Source organism: Petaurus breviceps, unplaced genomic scaffold (genome assembly GCF_028583685.1).
Source record: "Petaurus breviceps papuanus isolate PSGF00001 unplaced genomic scaffold, PetGlider_PUasm1.0 90692, whole genome shotgun sequence".
NCBI classification, from domain to species: domain Eukaryota; kingdom Metazoa; phylum Chordata; class Mammalia; order Diprotodontia; family Petauridae; genus Petaurus; species Petaurus breviceps.
In genome coordinates this window covers 6125015-6142661 of record NW_027187313.1, presented here as the reverse complement: position 1 = coordinate 6142661, position 17647 = coordinate 6125015, and the positions used below count along the sequence as shown (strand labels likewise).

Genomic DNA, 17647 nt, shown 5'->3' with positions numbered 1-17647 from the left:
TCCTTCCTTCCTTCCTTCCTTCCTTCCTTCCTTCCTTCCTTCCTTCCTTCTTTCCTTCCCATGCACTTTTACCCATGGAAACATTGTCTAATGCAAAGCACTTTTTGGTCAGGCTAAAAAATGACTTTCTTTTAGACCAAACCTCCAAGGGGGACAAAGTGAGAAAGAAAGGCCCTACTTGCATCAAAATATTTATAGCACCGCTTTTTGGGGGATAGCAAAGAATCACACAATATAAAAAGTACTGGTTGAGAGGACCTGAATTCAAGCTTCTTGGGGAATTACTAAAAAAAAATTGTAGTATTCTTCTGTATAAAACAATGAATATGAAGAATTCAGAGAAACATGGGAAGACAGGTTAACTGATATAGAGTAAAGCAGGCAGAACCAGAAACAATATAGATAATCTATGAAAGTGTAGATAGAAATTGGAAAGCAAGTATTGTGCAACAATCATCACCAAACATGACCTGAAAAAAAGATGAGTAATTATACCTCTTTCCCTTCATTGTAGTGATGGCAGCCTATGGATATGGAAAGACTTGATGTTTCTAATCTTTCCTTCCTTTCAGACTATGGTAATAATCCAGACAGGAGGAGAGAGAGGGAAGGTGGCAGCTTATTCATGAGATCTGGCAAATAAAGAAGGGGCTAGAATCAAAGATAATGTCAAGGTTGCTCTTGGGTTTTGGGGAAAATGATGAACCATTAACCACATGTCAGATGAAGGAGCAGACTTTGGTGGGGAGGAAAGATAATGAGTTTAGTGTCAAATATTTTTGAGTTAGAGGTCCTGATGGAACATACCAATGAAGGTGTCCAAAAAAGAGCTAGAAATGTAGTGCTGGAGCGATGAATTGGTCCAATTCACAGCTGGAGGCCAAGAGAGAATTCAAATCTAGAGACAAATTTGGGATTTTTTCTTTTGCATTGAGTTGATAACTGAAGTTGTGGGAATGGATGAGATTGCCAAGGGAGAAACTGGAAAGAGGGAAAAGAATAGTGACCAAGACAGAGTCTTGGGGAATATATCTACATTTCAAAGCTCAGTGGAATAAGAAGATCCAGGGAAGGAGAAAAAGGAAGAAGAATCAGTCAAGAGGAGAATAGAGAAATAGAGGATCACAAAGGCCCACCAAGAAAGACAGTATCTTCAGAGAGGTCAATGAAAACTGAGAGAGGTTCCATTGTAGAGACTGAGATTAAATTGCAAGATGTAGGTTACAGTAAATTCCCAGTGGAAATAAGAAGGTATGAAATCAAGAACATGGTTGAAAGGGTTAATCTTGGATAAAAGGGGTGATACTCTGAGACAGAAGAAAAAGAGAAGAGGCTGAGAAAAACTTCAGAGAGACTTTGAGGCATGGAAAGTTGATTGAATTCAGGTGTGACAGTCTTGTTTTTTTCCCAATAATATAAGGGACCAGGTCACAAGGCTCTTCTCAGCTCTAAGCCTATGGTTCTCTGATTTTGTAAACTGATAAGAAGAGTGAGGGAGGGAGGAGTTGGAGCTGATGGGTGCAAGAGGGAGGTGATAAGTCATGGGATTGCCCAGTCATCTTGAGGGACAAGCTGGTGTTGGAGTGGGCTCAATCAGAACAATATCTTCCCCCTCTTTTTCATTCCTCCCATCCCTTCAGCTTTCTTCCTGTCTCTAACAGCTGTCCCATGTCTGCCTTTCACATTAGTCTCCATATCATTTAGATGCAATTCCTCTCCCTCCTTCAGTTGTGGAGTTTGGTTTTTATTTTTTTCTCATGCTATTTCTACTAAGGCAATGTTTTATTTGGCTTCTTCCTACTGGTACTTAGCTAAATTTGACCTCTGGAGCCATCCCCCAGACACTCAAAGCACAACACAGTGATGAACATAAGAGTGGTGAAGCCACTTCAGCAGAAGAGAGGATAAAGGAGGAGAGGATGCCTTTGAAGGGACAAGCAGGTCAGGCATGGGGTGGGTGGGCAGAGGAAGTGAGTTGGTTATTTCATCATTAAAAACTACACTGCCTTTGATGAAGCTACAGAGAGTTTGGTAGCATATGATGAGCATCTGGAATAGTTCCTTCAAAAAATAGTGCATCAGAAGGCAGAAAAATAATTACGCTTCTCTCAATGATTCATGCAAAGATGTTTGCTCTCCGAAAGCACCTCAAGGCACTCATAAAACTAGGAAAACTGAGTTAAATGCTTTTTATTAAACCATTAAGAGATTTTTTTATTCATCTAAGAAAAATGTCTTCACTGAAGGATACAGATTCTGATACTATAGAAAATGCCCAGATGAAAACCTGTCTGAATGGATTATTCAAATGGCCTTGGCAGCCAGTTTCTTTGAGTGTTTTTAGTTCTGTTCTATCTGCCTAGCCCCAACCCTTTAGTAAAAGAAGAAAAAGTGCTCTAACTCAGGGCTTAGTGAATCTTATGGGTTGGGTAACAAGAGAGGAGGGATAAAGGGAGCCTTGACAATCTGCAGTCCCTCAATGAGAGAAATAACCACCATGATTTCAAGTTCATCTTTATTTTTTATTTTTTGATGGGGGAAAGTAGGGCAGTTGTGGTTAAGTGACTTGCCCAACGTCACATGGCTAGTAAATGTGTCAAGTGTCTGAGGCTCAATTTGAACTCAGGTCCTTCTGACTCCAGGGCTGGTGCTCTATTCACTGCACCACCTAGCCTCCCCCATCTTTATTTCTTGATGCCTGAGAGATCATACCTTAATAATGACTATGAATTGCCCCTTTTTATAGATGGAGAAACTGGGACACAAAGCAGTTTAACAATTTGCATTTGTGAATCCTAGCTTTTCTACTTTTTTTTTTCAACTGAGGAAATAGGAAACAGGACTTTAAAATGTTGATTCCATTTTTTCCCCCTGCCTTAATATCTGGGTCCTTTAATCCTAGATTGAGCTGGGTTTGTATGCTACACAGCTATCCCTAATGCCCATTCTGAAAAGTAACTGACTCTTTGAAAGCATCTGCCTACAAAGATAAGTTCTGACTCCTCTGCCTAGTACTCAAGGCCTAACATGATATGCTAGTGTCCCATATTTCTAGCCTAATTTCACATTACTCCCTTCTATGTACCCTAATGCAAGTCAATATCAACTGTGCAGATAAAACCAAACTGGACAGCTCTTAGCCCCCTGGCTTCTGGTAACTGCTCACATTGCTCCCAGGTATTAGAATCTCTCTCTTTCTCTTTCTCTCTCTCTCTTCTGTCTCTGTCTCTCTGTCTCTGTCTCTCGCTCTCCTTTCTCTCCCTCTCCTCTTTACTCTCTCTTCTCTCTCTCTGTCTTTCTCTCTGTCTCTGTTTCTCTCTCTCTCTCCCCACCTCCATCTCTCCGTCTGTCTCATTCCTTGATGTTGTTGTTTAGCCTGTCCATGGGGTTTTCTTGGCAAAGATACTGAAGGGGTTTTCCATTTTCCTCTCTAGTGGATTAAGGTAGACAGAGGTTAAGTGATTTCCCCAGCATCACACAGCTAGTGTCTGAGCCTGGATTTGAATGCAGGACTTCCTGATTTCAGGCCTAGTTAGTACTCTATGCACTGGGCAGCCTAGCTGCCTCTACTGTATTCTTGCCAACATTTTAAAGCCTGTCTTAATCAATAATCATATATTATATTTGTCATATATTATCACATAATATCATATGATCATATATCATATTTATCATACAATATCACGTATTGTCATACCTTCCCTCCAGGGTTCTCTCCAACTCATCTGTCTACATCTTGTTTTCCATGCTTGCTTATATACTCTTTTCCTCATTAGACTGGGAATTCCTTGAAAGTAGCAGCTCTATTTTACTTTCCTTTGTATCCCTAGCACTCAACACAGTAGGCACTTAATAATGATTCTTGACTCGACTTGTAGTTATCTAGGTTTATGTCTTATTCTCCCACTAGACTGTAAGAAAACTACAAGAAAGCACAGGATGCATTTTTTAAAAAACTTTATAACTCCATTTAGCACAGTGCTCTGAACACAGTTGGTACTAAATAAATGTATGTTGAATTATATGAATTAAATGAATTATTCCAAAGTGGAAAAATAATTATCAATCAGAATCATGCATGCCAAGTGTTTTTACATAATTGATTATTCTCTATGTGATAATGCAATTAAAAAATAAATGTCTGCTCACCTCTGTGGGTGGGTGGGTTGTGTGGAGGGGAGCTACACATTTGTAGCTAAATATTCTTTGCCTTGGCTCCACAAGAAGGATTAACTCAGAAGTAGAACCCTCTTCTCTGGCCACCTGTTGACTGGAAGGATTGTAGTAATAATCCATCTGTTTCTGCTCAGGATTTGGGGCTAGTAACTGTTTCCAGCAGTGCCCCTTTGCCCAGAAGGTGGGAGGGCCCATGTGTGAGTGTACGTGCAGCTCTCTGTGTGTGTGCCTGTGTGTTCTGGGTGAGAAAGGATACAAAGCTGGCATCTTCCTGCTGGACTGAGGTCAGTTCTATGAACAGAAACTAATAATATCTTTTAGAGACTTAAGCTTGAAGCATAAGGTGGGGGTGGGGAAAAGCAAGAATCTGATTGATTTGGAAATAAGCTGAGCTTCCAGGCTGCTGGTGAGAAGCAACCAGCAAAAGAGAGATCTATAAACCTTTGAAACTGCTCAGTGCAGGGAATGATGCTGAGAGATGGTTTAACCATTGAGCCTGAGAGCTTCACAAAACAAAGAAGTTTTTATATGTTGCTGGCATTTGGAAAGTCCCAGAACCATTTTTTGATGGGCAAGGTTGGGGAAGGAGGAGAAGGGTGATTAGGCAGGAGTGAAAGGAAAAGGTGGCAAAATTTAATTTCTCAAAACGATCACCACTGAGGATTAAATGTCGCTTGGAAGAAAGAGCCAGAAGCCAGATGTGATTTGGGAACACAGTGAGGGGCATTGAAGGGGAACAGATTCAATACAAATTCTGCCCAGATTCTCTGCCAAGCTGAGAAATTGATTTAGGGGATGCTAAGAAGGGGATCCTTAGAGGTTCTACATAGCCTTCTGTGGAAAGCTGGGTAGGTACATTATTGGACCCAGCTTCAAATGATTCCCATGATTATCTCCCTCGAACTCAAGCCATTATGGCCCAGACCACCACAGTCTTGGTCCCAGGTCATCCCAAAGCTCTAGCAGCACCTTATATACATAACATTGGAGTATAAATGAGAAAATGAGTAATACTATAAATCCCTTTACTCAGTGTAAAAATATGAGTTCTTAACAGGTAGGAGCTGGGCCACATTTCTGCCCTCATTTATGAGATGAGAGACCATCTTTTAAACTAGACCCCCAAAAGTGTAGAAGCATAGGTAAGGGGAGAAAAGAAGGGATGGGCAGAGTTTATAAGGGTGAGGCTAGCAATTTAATTTGGGGGCTAGCCTATGAAATGTGAAAGAGGTTACCCTTCATTGTGGCACATATAATCATTAATAGTCATTATATCTTGCCTTTAATTTCAGAGCATTTTCACATCAATTATCTCATTTTATCCCAGTGTCAACACCTCAAATCTGTTCTCTTCTATTTCAATTTCCACATATGATAATTAGAGATCACAAATCCAAAAGAAAAGCAGTGGGGCTCTTTGGGAAGGAAAATTAGATTTGGCATTAAGAGACCTAGATCTGAGTGCCAGTTCTTCTATTGACCACCTCAAGGAAATCACTGGACCTTTCTGAACCTCAGTTTCCTCTTCAAAATGAAGGGGTTAACCTGCAGGAATTATGAACTTTTTTGGAGGGGGTATCATAGACTACTTTGGCAGCCTGGTGAAGCCTATAGACTTCTTAGAATAAGGTTCTTAAGTGCATAAAATATATAGGATTGTAAAAGAAACCAATTATAGTGAAATATAATAATCAAAATATTTTTTAAGAAAAAGTTCAGAGCGTATCCCAAAGACATCATGGTATAGTGGACAGTGTTGGCTGGATTTGGAGCAGCAAAGTAGTGCAAGGCAAGGAGTGCTGAGCCTAGTAGGTGTGAGGAACCTGCAACCCTAGAGTCACAAAGATCTGGGTTCTAATCTAGCTCACTTACCACTGCAAAATGGGAAAAATAATAGTATCTACTTCCCAGGGTTGTTATAAGGATCGCATGAGATAATATTGGTAAAACACTGTGCTCAGAGGTTGACACATGGTAGGTGCTATGTAAATGCTAGACTTTCATCATCATCATTACCATCATAGGGATCATTATGATCATTATTTGGAGTCAAAAGATCTGGGTTTAATTCCTGTTTTTACCACTTCCTACCTGTGAGACCTTGAATAAATGACTAGGCCTCTCTAAGTAGGCTTCAGTTTCATCATCTTTAAAATAAAGACTAGATGGTAATAGCAACTCAAATGCATATAGTGCTTTCAAGTTTGCAAAACAATTTATACAATTCCCTTCTTTGGGTGTCACATCAACACTAGGAGGGAAATATTATGGGTATTATTATGCCATTTTGCAGATGGAAAACTGGGGCTTGGAGAGGCATGTCAGTTCCCTTTATGGTCTAAATCTATGATCTAATCATCCTGGCTAAAACCATGGATAAAGGGCAGGGTCCTCACAGTCACTGATAAGATTCAATAGAAGGAATAAAAAGGCTTTCCTCTCTTCTCCATGTCAGAGAGTACTGTGTTGCAGATGTTGATGGATAGAAGCCATTGTAAAACATTTCTAGGTATTTTCCCCTTCTCTCCCCATTGCAACTACTCTCCTGCCAATTTGTATGTGAAGAATTGTGTATTGAATTGTCTGAATAGCCTCCCTGCCCAAAATCTACTTAATAAGTGATAATGATGAAAATCCTTTCAACTTTGAGACATAGACCTGAGATGCTTCTGTCTTTGCTTTCTGGTCCTTTGTAGTTAATAATCTTTACATTCTTGAAAGTTCTTTTCAAAGTTTTTTCACATTCCTTAGTTCATTTGACATCCCTAGGTATTTTGTGGATCTTTAAAGCAAAAATAATGAAAAATGACATTTATAAAATCATATGATCATTTCCAATTAATTTCCTATCACCAAATGAAGAAAACATTTCTAAAAATATTTAATTATACACCAATTTCTTTAAAACATGATAAGTTCAGATATTAATTTCTATTCCTCCTCCCATTAATTTTTTTTTCCATTGCATGGTTTACTGCCTTGATGATTTCTCTTCTGAGCCTTTTAGCACAGAATTTCTGTTGCCTTTGGTCTTCCCAACTATGTGAACTAGGTAGGATTAGTATTATTATTTTGCTGTTTTTGTTCAGTCATTTCTGACTCTTTGTGACCCCATTTGGGGTTTTCTTGGCAGAGGTACTGGAGTGGTTTCTCATTTCCTTCTCCAGCTCATTTTACAGATGAGGAAACTGAAGCAAACAGGGTAAAGTGACTTGCCCAGGGTCACACAGCTAGTAAATGTCAGAGGTCAGATTTGAACTCAGGAAGATGAGTCTTCCTGACTCCAGGCCAAGCTCTCTATCCACTGTGCCACCTGGCTGCCCCCAGTATTATTCTTAGCACTACTTTATAGATGAAGAAATTGAGATCCAAAACATGTTAGTGGCTAAACTCTTCTGTCTCCAAGCCTGGTGTTCTTTCTTCTTTTACAGGAGAATCTATATAATGCCATGGAACTCTCTTGTCTCAGGTTTTAAGATTCATTTTTTTCTTTTGTACAATTTAATTCTGTATGCTATTTAAATTCTGCTTAAAGGAAAACTCCCTAGTGGGACCTAGGAGTTCTGGCCATTGGTTGCAGTTTGATAATATGCTTTATATCATGTATCTATTAGTTATTCTGCTTGATGCAAAACAAAACAAAACAAATTGAATTTTACCAAATTGTTGAAAGAAAAAGTATTAGTTTTTCTGTTTTCCCTCTAGAGAAAGCTTAAGTTTGTTTCGCCTGTTGCTTTTGAATATTGCATGTGCTACTATCACTTACGACAGTCATTTGAGATCAGATTGCATGTTTCCTTGTTTGGATGATTCTGCAGATGGATCAGCATTTGCTCTTATACAGCTGTGCACATCTGGTAGGCAGGTGTGTTATTCAATAGACAACTAGGTTTGCTGGCTAGATGATTTCTTTGGGGAAAGAAGAAAAGGAACTGCCCTTAAGCCAGACGCTGTGCTGTCCATGAACATTGGAATTGATCTGTTTCCACTGATGGTTTCCTAAATAGGAATGTTTGGGCAAGTCAATGAGATCTCCTTGGTCAAGAGAATGAGGGGTAACAGCATTAAATCTCCCTCTGCTAGGGTTTTTGCCAGGAAGTGGGTGGAGAAGGTACAGTGGGGTTATTATTTTATTGCTTAAATAACCTGGAGAGCACTTAACTAAACAGGCTAGAATTCTGATAAGAAAATACCACTATATTACTACAGAAATTATAGGGGCTCTGTATGATCTAAATTTATCATTTTTTGTTGGCCCTGGCTAGAGACTAGAGCAGAAATATTGCAAAGGAAGTAGAGAAAGGATAGAAAAGTAAGTAGACTGATAACTCTAAAAAGAATGATTGGGAGAGTGGAGACCCCAGTGTTTATTACCTATGTGACCTTGAATAACTCATTTAAATTCCCTGGGTCTCAGTTTCCTCATCTATAAAATGAGGGAAAAGTTTGAAGTGGATGGACTCTGAGACCCTTCCTGCTCCAAATCTATGGTCCTGTGAAAATAGAAAAGGCAGAAGGGAGAGAGACATGAAAGAAATCACAAGCATTTAAGAAATGGGGAGATAAAGAGATAGGTATACAGAAGGGCTGTGCCTAAGGGCAGGGTTTAGCAACATGAAGCATCACCAGATGTTGGGTGATAAGTGTGACTAGAGCAGGGACCATCCCCAAATGGGGTGAGGCACAGATGGGGCAATGCAATTGACAAAGCTGTCTCAGCATAGACTTAATATACATGAACTGACTTGTGGGATTTCTGAGACAGAGAAGGAGGAGTATGAGGAGGGAGTATTAAAGAGAAGTGGGATGCAGGAATGGCACCTGGGACGATGAGGAGACATCATTAGGAAGATTTTAACTTTCTCCCTCCTCTCCCTTCCTTGTCACCAGAGAAACATAATTTTATAATGATTCTGCTGTTCAACATGGACAATGGATGTTTGTCCCTGTAATGTAATGCCAAGGAAAGGCAACTTCCCAAGGTTCAAAATACCAGCATAGGCGCTCTCCATTTTATTCAGTGACAAACCAAGAACAGAGAAGATCAAAACATGACATCATTCAAAATACAGCATTTACTAAGTGTGATTAAATAATCTCCAAGTACTACCCCACCCCAGGACCTTCCAATCATTCAATCAATTACAAAGTCCCTGTTCTAAATACTACTCCACCCCTAGGCTGTACCTTCATTTAGTCCACCACAAAGCCCCTCTTCTCAAATGGAGATTAGTTTCCAAACATAAGTAAAGTACCTTCCTTTGTTCAATCACAGAGCACAAAAAGGTCAAAAGTTCCCCACTCCTGTATTACAATTAAATCTACCCCAGAGTTACATCAAGTTTAAGCACAGCACTTAATACCCAAATGGAGGTCTTTTCTTCATCTTGACACAAGGCAAGTTCTCAGCAATCTTAGTTCCTGGGGAGACAAGGCTTAGCAAGGCCACAAGATACATTGCCAGTCCCTTCATTAATTCATCCTCTGTCTGTAGAACAGTCCTAGAACCCCTGAAAACATTAGCAAAACCCTCTCCCAGGATTTCTGTAAACATACAACAAGAAAATCCTTCTTCAGGGCTTCTGAACCAACAGAAAGGTTCCCAGACCCCTGCAACAACAGCACTGTCCTTCACCAGTGGACAGTATTCACTCTCTGACTGCAGGACAGTCTCAGGAGCTCTTAGCCAACAGCCAGGTTCCAGGACTTCTTCAACAACAGGACTGTCTTTCACCAGTGGACAAATCTGGCAAAACAACATCAAAACAGACAAAGTACCAGCAAAACAGCCATGTCTCCTCAGTCCTTGGCAGCTCAGGGGGCAGGTCTCAAAAGTCCAGGGCAATTCAAAGTGGCCCCCAGCAATTCTCTCAGTCTCTCTCTCTGCCTCCACGAGGTGCTGCTTCCAAAAAGTTCTTCTGCCTCTCTCTTGTCTCTCTCCAAAACTAGGTCACCAGCTCCTCCCAGCTCAGGACTTTCTTTTCACATCAACAAGTCCATCCCACAGGTGGGATTAACAAGCTCTGGGTTTTAACACAATCAATTTAAAAACCAAGCCAATACAGGGGAATCTTTAATTGCCATTACTATCACAGTCCCCATGTCTGGGTAAGGACTCAATAAACATGTGTTCTCTTGATTTTGGGAAAGTGATGCTTGTTTTTGTCCATAGTGGTTGATTTGTCATGTACTAGTATCTGTTCCAATATCTCAGCAGATTCATTTCCTGTTACCACTTGCTGACAGTTGTGAGGTAATATTAATGACCCAACTTTGCATGACCAACATCTGTGATAAGTCTTGAGCCCTGACTATCACTAGTTTATAGTACTTATAATTATATAAGTTATATATAGTTATAGTACTTATACTTTACTAAGACTAAGGAAGTCCTTTACAGAAGGAGGAAGGAAAGAAGGAAGGAAGGTAGGAAGGAAGTATGGAAGGGGAGGGAGGAAGGAAGGAAGAAATGAAGAAAGGAAGGAAGGAAAGAAGGATGGTAGGGAGGGACAGAGAGAGGGAGGAAGGAAGGAAGGAAGGAAGGAAGGAAGGAAGGAAGGAAGGAAGGAAGGAAGGAAGGAAGGGAGAGTGAGAGAGGGAGGGATGATGGAAGAGAGGGAGGAGGAGAGGAAGGGATAGAGAAGAAGGAAGGAAAAAGGAAGGAAAGAGGAAAGGAAAGAAGGGAGGGAGGGAGAAAGAATTTAAGTTAGTGCTGTGTGTCTAAGCACTGTGCTCAGGACTTTACAAGTATCTGATTTGATCTTCACAATAATTCTAGGAGTTAGGTACTATAGTGATTCCTATTTTATAGTTGAGGCAGCTGAGGCAGATAGATTAAATTACTTGTCGCAGGGTCACATAACTAGCAAGTTCCTGAGGCTGAATTTGAACTCAGATCTTCCTGATCCTAGGTTCAGTATCCACTGTGCCACCTGGCTGCATCAAATGGATTCCACTGGGATTCCAATAGGGGTAAAACTTTACTTTTTAGATTGAAATTTGTAGTTAGAATAATAGAAGACTGGACTTATCTAAACTTATACTCATTTTCTGATATTACTGTGCTTTTCTGTAATCTAATTCAATTATTTTGCTTGACACTACAATTTGAGGTTAAGCAATTGAAACACATTTGCATCCATTAGGAGTGGGGCTCAGTGGGAATGCTGCAGAATGAGTGGCTGAAAAGTAATCTTAGGTGGAACAGAGTTCTAAGTGATTGATGGTTCAATAGTAGGACACATTCCTTTCACATGTTCTGATGCAAGGCACCTTTCACAGAAGGGCATACCCTATTACTGAGAGGAACAAACAGGGGAGATGACAAAAGGAAAAATAGAAAATAGAAGACAATATAAGAAAACATTACTATGTTGGGAGCATAGGAGATTAAAAATCAGCCAATAGAGAAATAAGAAACTGGTTATTTGATGCTCATAGGAATAGATATGACAGATTTGACTTAGTGTCATTAGGGTTTTTTTCTACATTGTTTTGTATAAATGGTACTTCTCTCTGGGGCTTACAAATCTCCTGTTTAGTAACCCCCCATTTTGTGAACATCCCCCTTCTCTCCCTATCATAGGATAGCTGCCTAGGAAATCTTCCCAAACCCAACAAGGCCTGCCTAGGCAGCAAACCTGCCAAGTAAACCTTCCCAAACCTGCTACCTGGAGCCCATAGCTCCCTCTCCCTCCTCCATCCCCCATTCTGTTCAGTTCTTGAAATAGATTTGGGAACTTTTCGGTTGGGCAACAAACTGACAACTGGGCAACAATTGTTAGGCAATGAACTGATTGTACCTTTTGGCTTCTGTATTTTCCCTGCTTGCATAGCAACTGACTAAGTTGTGGTTTCCCCTGGTAACAGCTATGTTGTGACTCGTCACATAAACTCTGAGAAAATGCTTCTCAAGGTTGCATGATCTGGGTACATTCCCCTTGCAGTCACCGGTTTCATTATACTCCACTATTAAAGCTTCACTTAAAATGATTAATGGTCACAACTCATAATTCTCGTTATGACAATGTCCTTCTGTTGTCAGGACATCCATCCATATTATCAAGTAGAAAGAAGCTTGAGGACTTATTAATACCATAAAATGTGGGACATAAGTAATATCAGATGACAGTTAAAATCTGAAAAGATCTTGAGAGTCTCAAGCATTGAATTGAATAAAATAAGGCGATATTCAATTGGAATAAATGTAAAATCTTGTGCTTGGGTTCAAAAAATCAACTTCACAAGTATAGGCTAGAGCAGACAAGGTGAGAGTCCAGTTTGTCTGAAAAAGATATTTGAATTTTAGTGGATATAATATCAGTTGTGAGGTGGCAGTCAAAAGAAGGTAATAAATTCAGTCTTGAGCTGCATTAATAAAAACAGACCTTCTTAAGATCATAGGATTATAGATTTTAGTAGATTATGTAGTCCCTCAGTACTCTGCCTTGATCTGATCACAGCTGACACTTGTATTTAGTTATGAGTGCTACAGTTTAAGAAGTTTAATAAGGTAAGGAGAGTACAGGAAAATACCAACTGAATGGTGAGGGTCTTAGGTTCATGCTAAATTCATTGCCTGGCACGTAGTTGGTGGTTAATAAATGTTGACTGACTGAGAGTGTCATATGAAGGCTGATTGAAGGAACTGGGGTTGCTTAACTGGAGAAGAGACTCAATGTGTTCATGTCTTCAGGTATTTGAGGTACTATCACATGGAAGAGGGATTTAAGATATTTTCTTGGGCCTTACATGGAAAAAAAAAAAGAAAAATGGGTAGGAAGTACAAAGAGACCAATTTAGGCTTAAAGTCAGGAAAATCTTTTTAATAATTAAAGCTATCCAAATGAGGAGAACCCTCTAACAACTACTGTCTGTTTAACCTTGAGCAAGCTTCTCAATGTTTCATTGTTCTAGGCAACTCTCCAAGACTACAGATAGACAGAAGTGCTGACTTGCATTGGTAGTGGATCAGTCAGTCAACTAGCATTTATTAAGTACCTACTATATACCAGTTTAATGGCAACGGGAATCTGAACATCTTCTCTGCTCCTTAGACCCTTGATAGGCTTAAGTGAATCTAAGAACCTTCCCTGATTTGAAAATATACTCTGCCCCCTAATAGGCTGAATGTGGTCACATGGAGCCTGTGGCAGGAGGTTTGGTTTTCAGGAATGCCCACACCTTATTACTTTGTGATTGGGCAGTGGGTCAAGAGGGTTGTGACATTCTCTGACCCAGGAGAAGGCTATATATACCCTGATGTGAGGTTTTGCTTTGGGGTTCACTTTGGGAAGAGTTGTGTGATTTGGACAGATGAGACTCTGGGCAGCCGTTGAGCCTCCCGGCTTTGAAAACCCAGATGTTGGTGCTTCTCTCTCTGGTGACTAACTAGGTATGGATGTTATGGTCAGACAGCTGGAAGCCCTGTCTGCTGAATTGTGTTATTTTCTGTTGTAACTTCTATTTGTATTGTCTGAAGTTCAGGGTGCTTTTTGCCCTGAACTTGGTAAATGATATATGTTTGATTGATTAAAGTAAGATTGTTAACCCATTTTGAGTTGCTTTCCTTTAGAAAAGTAAATCTAAGAACCTGTGCTAGCAGCCATCCTGAGTATGCTAGGGTGCTTGCTGCTACAGCCAGGAACTATATTAAATTAAGCACCTACTAGGTAACAGACACTATATTAAATTCTGGGGATAAAAATAAAAGCCAAGCAAACAAATAAACAAATGATTTCTGCTCCCAAAGAACTCCTAATCTAATGGAAGCTGTTTCCTCTCCATAGAGTTTACAGGTCTAATCCCTATCCTTACCAAAAGAGTAATGGTTGCTTTGGGAGGTTGTTGGTCTCTCCTCATTGGAGCTCATCAAACAGAGGCTGCATGATTGCTCATTAGACATAAATAAATAAACACTTATTGTGCTCTGTTATAAGGAATTAGTGGAGGTTTCTTTCAGGTATTGCTTAGATCAGTTAGCTTCCAAAAGTCCCTTCACACTTTAAATTTATTCTGTGATTCTGTAATGAGAAGGGAGAGCATTAGGTTGGGGAGCTCTACCCAAGGTATAAGGGGACAAAAACTACATAGGCAAATTTGGAGAGATTCCAGGGAGAAAGGATTGACTGTACTATTATCTTGACAATAGAATATGCCCCAAGGAGACTTTAAAAAGGTACTATAGAACAGGTTTCCTGCTATGCCTCCTGAGGCTGGTGCCCAACACAGAACAGTGCTGTACCATATTATGTGGGGGAGGGGCCAAGTCTGCTACAGAATTTTAATGGGGAATGATAGCTCCCAGTTTTCTTTCCTTCCCTCCCCAGAAAAGAATTAAATGTGCCCACCAGGTCTTTTTTTCCCTCAGGACTCTGAAGAAACAAAATTCTGGGTCTGAGATTACACAAAGCTCTTTCCATCCTGATCTAGAGTAATTTTCATGTTTAATTTTTCTTTTTGCTACTATGGATTTTATAGCTTTGAGAAGAATTGCATCTCCTGAGCGAGTGAAACCCTGGATGCCAGATGTCCCACAGAGCCTAACTCCATCGGCAGCGAGGTGAGAGTAGTGTAGCTATCTGAGAGGGAGGCCATATGGCTGCAGAGACATGAATAGCAGCAGTAACTTTAACAACCCTCCTACTCCTCTGTAACAGGCTCCTGGTGCTTGAGTCAGACACGATGTTCTTCCTTCCACTCTGACGTGGATTCACTGGGAGATTTTCTCTAATGTGTCATCCTCCCATCTCTCCCTCCCTCTCTCTCTCTCTCTCTCTCTCTCTCTCTCTCTCTCTCTCTCTCTCTCTCTCTCTCTCTCTGTCTCTCTCTGTCTCTCTCTGTCTCTCTCTGTCTCTGTCTCTCTCTGTCTCTCTCTCTGTCTGTCTCTGTCTGTCTCTCTGTCTCTCTGTCTCTCTGTCTCTCTCTCTGTCTCTGTCTCTCTCTCTGTCTCTCTCTCTGTCTCTCTGTCTCTCTCTCTGTCTCTCTCTCTGTCTCTCTCTGTCTCTCTCTCTGTCTCTCCACTCTTTCTCTCCCTGTTCCCCTCCAATTATATCTCTCTCAGCCCTTCCCTCCCTCTTCTCTCTGTCTCTCTCCCTTCTTCCTCCACCATCTTCTTTTAGTGTCTCTCTGTCTCTCCCTCTCTCTCCATCCCCCCTCTCTCCTTCCCTCTCTCTCCCTCTATTTTTCTCTCCTCCCCTTCTGTCTCTCTTTCTCCCTCCTATCTCCACATCTTCTCCATCCTTCATTCTCTCTTCATATTTTTATTTCAATCAGAGTCCCTAACTCTTCTATCTCTTTTCTCATTTTATTGGACCTATTTCTTTTTTTCTTCCATTCATTTCTTTCTTCCTCTTCTTCTACATCTAGTTATCCTCAGTTCATACCTTTGCATCAGTTTTATTCCCTTTCCCTCCCTTTCTCCTCCAGTTTCTCTGCTTGTTGTCCTATTCTTCCTCTCTTCCTTTAGTTTCTTTCTTCCTCTCCCCCATCTTCCTATCCTTATCTCAGTCTGAATTCCTCACCCTGCTCTTTCTCCTGTCTTCTTGTCATCCTGCTCTCTTCTCCTCCCTCATTTTTATTTCCTGCTTCTTCTTCTCTTGGTATCCTGCTTGCTCTATCTCTTCTCTGCCTTTAATTTCTTCCTTATTTTTCTCCTTCCTCCTTTCCCTCCCTCCCTTCTTGCCTTTCCACTGCACAGCTGGGTTCTCTGGGGATGAGGTTGTTTGGGCTAGAGTTACATGGGCACAGGTGGCACCAGCAGCTGCAAGTTCTTCCCATTCATGTGGGTAAACAGTAAACATTATATTAAAATATTCATCACTAAAGGTCTCTGTCTGAATGTTAATTTGGGGAGGAAGCTGATTCACAGTCTCTAACACTGGGCTCCCTGGCCGCTGCTGCTGACACTGACGATGTGATTCTGCAGCTAAGTGTTTAGGAAAGGTAGGCTGGTGTGGAACAGCATTGATTCTGCATCTCCTTTACGGGTGATAGACTGCAGGGCTTCCTTACCAGGCAGCCTGCCCGTCGGTTGGCTGATATGTTTATATAGCACCTGTCACTGTAACTGAGCATTGACTGCATGTCAAGCTCAGGCTGACCCACGGAGCAAGCAGATACCTGACTTTGGGTTTCCTGTTGAGTGTTTATCACCTCTGCATTTTTGTGTGGGCGACTGCTGAATGCTAACGACTCACATCACGTGGATACTGAAACGTCATGCATTGGTTCACTGGGTGCGTGCAGTTGTGGAGTTCTGGGCTCCTCCATTTGATCTCAGAGGGGCTTATGATGTGAAGCACTATGATCCCAGGGCAGAGTGTTTATCCAGCTGCCTCTGTGTGACCATTGATGGCCCACAGAGCTCAAGGGGCATCTGTTCCCACTGAGCCCCAGCTGTGACCTAGAAGGAAGTTCTAAGATATGCTTGAATTCACACAAGCCTGAATTTGCAGGAGATGGTGGTACCCATTTTATGGATGAGGAAACTGATGATAAGGGGTTAGAACATGCTCATCCTCATATGACTAATCCATGGCAAAGCCTGGCACTGAATCTGAGTCTTTTGATGCAGTGGAGTCCTCAATACGGAGTCAGTAAGACCCTTCAAATTCAGCCTCAGACACTGACTAGCTGTGGGACCCTGGGCAACCTCACTTAACCCTGTTTGCTTCTGTATCTTTATTTGTAAAATGTGGATAATAATAACACCTACTCCCTATCATTGTGAGGATCAAATGAAATAATAATTGTAAAGTGCTTAGTAGGACAGTGCTTGACACAAAGTAAGTGTTAAATAAATGTTAATTATTATTATGACCATGGTTATTAGAGATGGTGGTAGTATTAGTAGTGCTGATAGTGGTAACAGTAGTAGTAGTGGTGATAGTAGTAGTAGTAGTGGCAGTAGTAAGTAGTAGTAATAGTGGTAGTAGTAGTAGTGGTAGTAGTAGAGTTGCTTCTACTACCTTCCGCAGAGGACAGCCTCTCAGTTCCCATATACTTTACTCTAGCCAGTTGGTCCAGAGTATTTTCTCACATCATTCCACAGGCTGTCCCTCATACTTGGAATGTGTCCTTTGTTAGCTCTACCTCTTGGATTCCCTAGCTTCCTTCAAAGCTCTGATTGAGCATCCCCCACCTACATTAGACCTGTTGTGATCCTTTTCACAACTAGAGACTCTCTCCCCAAATTACCTGGTATTTATTTATTTTGTATGTATTCTGCATCTACCTATATTGTTGGAGCCACTAGACGGTGCAGTGGATAAGGTGCCAGGCCTGGAATCAGGAAGACTCATCTTCCTGAGTTTAAATCTGACCTCAGATAATTTCTTGCTGTGTGACCCTGGGAAAGTCATCTAACCCCATTTGCCTCAGTTTCCTCATTTGTGAAATGAGCTGGAGAAGGAAATGGCAAACCACTCCTCTATCTTTGCCAAGCAAGAAAACTCCAAATGGGGTCATGAAG

General features: G+C 41.0%; 1 long non-coding RNA gene across 1 annotated transcript in view; it reads left to right on the top strand.

Annotated features, from left to right (window-relative positions):
- The first annotated feature begins 4368 nt into the window (after window positions 1-4368).
- The window catches only part of LOC138144147 (uncharacterized), a 37494-nt gene continuing 24215 nt past the window's right edge, over window positions 4369-17647 (top strand). The window contains exons 1-2 of the long non-coding RNA XR_011163868.1: window positions 4369-4460; window positions 14656-14737. This is a non-coding gene — a long non-coding RNA (uncharacterized lncRNA). The remainder of the gene's footprint in view (window positions 4461-14655; window positions 14738-17647) is intronic.